Source organism: Rosa rugosa, chromosome 2 (assembly GCF_958449725.1).
Source record: "Rosa rugosa chromosome 2, drRosRugo1.1, whole genome shotgun sequence".
Taxonomy (NCBI): domain Eukaryota; kingdom Viridiplantae; phylum Streptophyta; class Magnoliopsida; order Rosales; family Rosaceae; genus Rosa; species Rosa rugosa.
In genome coordinates, this window is record NC_084821.1 from 65,254,254 (window position 1) to 65,260,253 (window position 6,000).

A 6,000-nucleotide genomic window follows, 5' to 3' on the forward strand; every position below is an offset into this window, starting at 1 on the left:
ATTTTGAAATTACTTGGCACAATTGAAGTTGAATTTTGAACTTTTTTTCTACAGCAAACTAGTTAATAAAGAGGTCTTGAGAATATTAGCATTTTTGATTATTGCCCAACTGGGCTTGAATCTTAGAGCACATGATGGTTCGTTTTTCATTTCAATTTCATATCAAAGTTTGTTTCTTCCTTTTTTTTTTTTTTTTTTTTTTTTAGATCAGATCAAATGGTGATGGAGGGAGGGAGTCACGGGGTGAAGAACAGAGAAATGGTTGCAGGCCATAGAGAGAGAAAGGGATAGAATTATAGCAGATGGTTTTTTTTTTTTTTTGCAAAAGGGTGAAAATGGAAATAAAATAGTTCAAAAATTAGATGTCTAAATATTAAATTTGGAGATATGAATAGAGCCACCCATATAATTAATATTTTTTCATGTTGTCCGATATGCCTGATTTACCCTTGGGGTAGTGAAAAGTAGAATGAAATGATAACTGATCCTTAATTTTAGCATTTAATCATTGAACAGGTAACTAATAAATGACATAGGTATGAGGTATCTAAAACTAAATATCTTTTGACAAGGTATTAAAAAAAACTCGTAGCAATAAAACAACTTATCTCATAGCCCTTACATTTTTTTTTTGAAATAATGGAATTCCATTGATAATAATCTCAAGCCAAGACTTTTCAAAAAAAAAAAAAAAAAATCTCAAGCCAAGAAGGCCATTACATACCCATCCGCTAACACATAACAATGGCCAGACAAGAATTCGTGGAGGAGCCACAGTGGCACATAGGATAGACCAACTATATTCGAACTTATCGCTCACTTATTTAAAGTGAGCCTATAACTATGAACAAATCTCGCATAGTAATAGGCTAGTTTAAACAAAACTAATTAAAAAAATGGGTATCAAAACCCACTGCTCATCCTGGACCCAAGAGAGCCCGGCCCAGAACTTGATTGCAGTGCTGCAGTCACAGCCCGCGACCCAAGAAGCCCAAGAAACCACCAGCATGCTATCCCTTGCCCCCGAAGTCGCCGACGGCCATTCACCCCGCCATGATTTGCCCACTGCCATAGTCAACGGTAAGTTCGCCGTCCTCCCCGTCAAAGCCAACGAGAGCTGAGCTCGACTAGGAGCCAAAAAACGGCACCCTTGCCTCACTAATCTGGGTGTCCAGATACAGCTATGAACCTGATCCCATGATTCGCCTCCGATAGCCCGCTCTGCCGACCGCAGCAGTCCCACCGCAATAGCACGTAGTGGCGCGCCTCCATCCTTCATATTGACCTCCAGTCCGATCAGGTCAAAACTCAAGGACCCCAGATCCACACCTCCGCCATAATCAGTGGCATCGACAACTCCGTTGGCTCCACCACATACTAGCACACCGATCCCAGCCATTGTAGGAGGCAACCCGGACAAGGAAATCGGGTCACCATCGTGAATGAATCGTTTCCCCCTTTCACCGCCATCCTGGCTTTCTCCAGCCCACAGTACCAGGGCCTTAGGACCACCACCACAATAACCGATAGGGATTAGATGTTTCCAAAATAGATTAAGTGAAGGGCAAAGGCGCCCTGAGATTTGGAACCGGCCGGAGCCGCTATGCGCCTCGCCGGCAAGAGGGGGCGGGGTTAGAGTCAACGCGAGAGGAGGCGCTGCTTGGGAGAATAGGGTTTTCATCGTATTATTTCTCATAGCCCTTACATTAAATAACATACCTCTAGAATAGTTAACCAATAAATGACTTAGGTATGAGACATCTAAAACTTTATACCTTTTGACAAGGTATTGAAAAAAACTCACGGCATAAAACAACATACCTCACAGCCGTAACATCGCTAAATGGCATATATTTAGAATATGTAACCAATGAAACTCATAGCATAAAAAAAAAAAAAAATCAGTAGGCACTAAAATTTTAGAATTTGAAAGTCATTTCTTTTTAATCGTCACCTGAAAGCCAACTCCTCAAGTTAACATGGGTATAATAGGTTCGAACAAACCTATATGGTAGGTATGCAACTAATAAACCATTATATGAACTAAATTCTTAGTAACATTTCATCGAATACATTGAGTGCACAAGCAAAAAAAAAAAAAACATAAAGTAGGTAATCAATGAAACTCATAGCATAAAAAATAAAAACTAAAACCAGTAGATATTAAAGTTTTAGAACTTGAAAGTCATACCTACTACATACCTTTTTTTTAATCGTCACCTAAAAGTCAGGTGTTTTACCCAACTCCTCAAGTTAGCATAGGTAATCAATGAAGCTCATAGCATAAAAAATAAAAACTAAAACCAGTAGACATTAAAGTTTTAGAACTTGAAAGTCATACCTACTACATACCTTTTTTTTAATCGTCACCTAAAAGTCAGGTGTTTTACCCAACTCCTCAAGTTAGCATAGGTATAATAGGTATGGTTAGTAAAAAAGAGTAAAAATATAAAAGAAAACCATAAACACTGTTCTCCACAATCTCAATCACATAAACAATTACTATCGATAGTAAGAATCAAATAACTTAACTATGTAATTGTGAACCAAAAAAAAAGATATGCAAAAGTCTCTTCATATTTGGTTCATTTAAAGCAGCAATCAACTCATTTGAATTTGAAAAAATAAACCAAATTGCATGATTCTAACAATATATTGATGACAATATTAAAGTTAGGGATTACAAAACCTACAATTAAAATAATAATGCAAAGAGCTTTAATCATGGAATACATAACGTTATTTTTTTTGCAACAAGTAGATTATCGTAGATTAATAAATTTCCTTCAATGGAAATTTTTGTATTTTTTGAGGGAAAAAGGGTTGTATTTTATCTTACATAATAACTTTTGGGTGTAAATTGAAAATAAATAATGAATGAGTTTTACCTAACATTTCATATAAAAATTAGGCCTATAATGAATTGCAGTTAATAACTTAATCACAATATTGATCTGTGCTTCCAGGGTGGTCACATCAGCTTAGATCAGCAGTTACTGAATCACCAAATCACAATCTTACGCATTGCTTCCATACTTCGAACAAATACACTACAAACCTTGCAGTACTTGAACAAGTGCCTATATTCGGTCGGAATGGGTAGCAATGATTACTTTAACAATTACTTCATGCCTCAGTTTTATCCCACGAGCAAGAGATACACCCCTGAACAATATGCTTCAGTTCTTATTGACCAATATACTAGCCAAATACTGGTTAGTTATTCAACTTTCCATATTTTCGAGACTTGAAACTAGTAGTTGAATCTATGGAAAATTGATTGTTGGGGTTGGTATTTGTTTTTTGAAGACTTTGTACAACAAGTATGGAGCAAGGAAGCTTGCCTTGGTTGGACTGGGACTAATAGGTTGCACTCCTAACGCGATTTTGAAAACGAAGGGGACCGCATGTGTAGATGAATGGAACAGTGCGGCCCAGCTTTTCAACCAAAAGCTTGTACCTCTTGTTGATCAGCTCAACACCAATTTGACTGATGCAAAATTCATCTATGTCAACAGTACTGGAATGAGTTCAGGGGATCCTACATCTGTTGGTAAGTTCATATATTTTAGGAGCAAAATATCCTCTTTCTCTTATGATTTAGGGCATTTTGGAGGGCTTTTATAAGAAACACTGTCTAAAAAGTGAAAAGCGCTTTTAGTACTAGTAGCACTTTTTGTTAGAGGCCCAAAGAAATTTTGTTTAAAATTAATCTTGGTAGCTCTTGCACATTTACTGGAAATAGTCACTTCTATAAGTGCTCTATTGGACTTATTTTACCAAAATCTAGCTGTAAAATAACACTTTTGATAGTTCCGAAGTGCTGTTAGGCTGTTAGCATTGCCAAATAAACCCTTAATTGCTTCTGTTTCAAATTAAGAAATAAGATTAAGTGATTTCTTTGGTTGATAATCACAGGATTCAAGGTTTTGAACGTTGGGTGTTGTCCGGTGACTAATGTTGGACAATGTGTTCGTTCCGGAACTCCATGCCAGAATAGGAGTGAGTATGTGTTCTGGGACTCATTCCACCCTACTGAGGCATCGAACCAAATCACTGCATTCAGAACATACAAAAGTGTTGACCCAACGGATAATTATCCTATGGATGTCAGTCACCTAGTTCAGCTTAAACCATAATCCCGCAGCTCTAGAAAAGCCAAAGCAAATAACTTTCATGTTGAAATTCAACAAGTCATTAAACTGTAATCTTCTCAAGTAATATGCAATTTTTTTTTTTTGAAATAAGTAATACGCATTTTTTGTTAATGTATGAACCGAAATGCATGTAACCAATCTTTACGAATTGATCTACTACATTTATGCTTGAATATCAGACATGATAAAGATGCAAACCAAATATTATAAAACATCGATGACGAATTCAACTGTTAGAAGTACATCTCACAGAATCTTAGTACATATTGCTGCAGCATTAAGTAATAATTATACAAACAAGATATCCCCTTCTAGTACTTGGTTGAATGCCAGTACTAATTATGGGAGAGGTTTTTTAATAATTAACCACAAAGCGAAGTTGATTTCTGCTTAACTTCCTACTTAACAAAGTGCTACTTGCAGCTACCTAGCTTTCATCTGGTGCCATAATACATATGCACCCTCCATTGAAGATGAAGTCAGCAGAAACCAGGCCAAGCATACATATATCAACTGCAAGGAGTAAAACAAAAGTACAGTAACATTGAGACACAAAGAGCAAACAGGCGCAATTGCTATAGCTGTGTTTGATATACCTACACTAATTGAAGGGAAATCTGGTCATGGCGCGAGTACTGATGGATATTGGGTTGCAAAGCATTCACTTGAAAATAGTTGCAAGCCTCGTGAAATGGCTGAGTCGGCTGCATGATCTCATAGCTTCCATGCCCTCCTGCAATCGCATTTATGCTTTGCTGGTGCCTCTCATTCTCAGCTATCTGCCCTTCCACCACAATTCACATAAATCACTACTAGGTATTACAAGTGCTGCACAACACAAGCATGAGAATTTCAAGACACAAAGAGTTGTATATTCTTAGAGAGAGACCTTTGCTCGGAGGAGCTGGTTATTGTTGTGCAAGTCAAGTTCCTGCAATACAGACCAAGCAACACTAGGTTTAGTTAAACAATGTTTTAGGAAAAGAGATGCAGAGAGAATAGTAGAGAGAATTGGGAGAGAATGAGTTATATTTTTTATTGATAATAGGGACCTCTTTATATACAGGATTACAAGCAGAAAATATAAGTCTTACAAGGAAACTGAATCATGCAATGATTAGGATATCTCTGAAGATATCTGTAAGATTAACACTATTACAACTTGGACAAGTCACTAGAGTTTGGGCCAGACACATAAATTAGATGTCCTTAAACACTCCCCCTTGTATCGCCTAAACGTGGTGCTCCTCTCGTTGCCTCGTCAAAAACCTTGCCGAGTAACAAAAACTCAGTGGAATAAAAATAACATTGGTCGAAGGAGAAAAAGAGTACATCACACCCTTCATGTTTCGAGACCAAACATGTAGACATCTCCCCCTGATGTCTGCATCTCCCCCTGATGACTACAATCATGGGAGTTCGGATAACTTCCGTGAACCGATGCTTGCAACATGTTTCTCCAAAGTGGATTTAGGCAGTGACTTAGTAAACAAGTCTGCCACATTGTTCTCAGATCAAACCTGGTTCACTCTGATCTTAAGGAGCTTCTGTTGTTGCTGATTATAGAAAAATTTGGGCGACATATGCTTGGCGTTGTCACCTTTGATGTAACCTTGTTTCATTTATTTGATACAAGCAGCATTATCCTCATAAATGCTTGTAGGCTCATCTGTGGTAGACTTCAAACCACAATTGCTTTGAACATGCGTAATTATGGATCCAATCCATATACATTCACGAATTGCTTCGTGAAGAGCAATAATCCCTGCATGGTTCAAAGATATAGCGACTAAGGTCTGTTATGTAGACCTCCAACATATCGCGGTTTTACCCATGGTGAACA

The 6,000-nt window shown here is 37.5% G+C and overlaps 1 long non-coding RNA gene across 1 annotated transcript; it reads right to left on the bottom strand.

Moving 5' to 3' along the window:
- Window positions 1-4,553: 4,553 nt before the first annotated feature.
- LOC133731684 (uncharacterized) lies at window positions 4,554-5,089 on the bottom strand. Its single transcript, XR_009856758.1, has 3 exons — window positions 5,047-5,089; window positions 4,758-4,936; window positions 4,554-4,670 (listed from the first exon to the last, which is right to left on the bottom strand). It is a non-coding gene; the product is annotated as an uncharacterized LOC133731684 (long non-coding RNA).
- Between the last annotated feature and the right edge of the window lie 911 nt (window positions 5,090-6,000).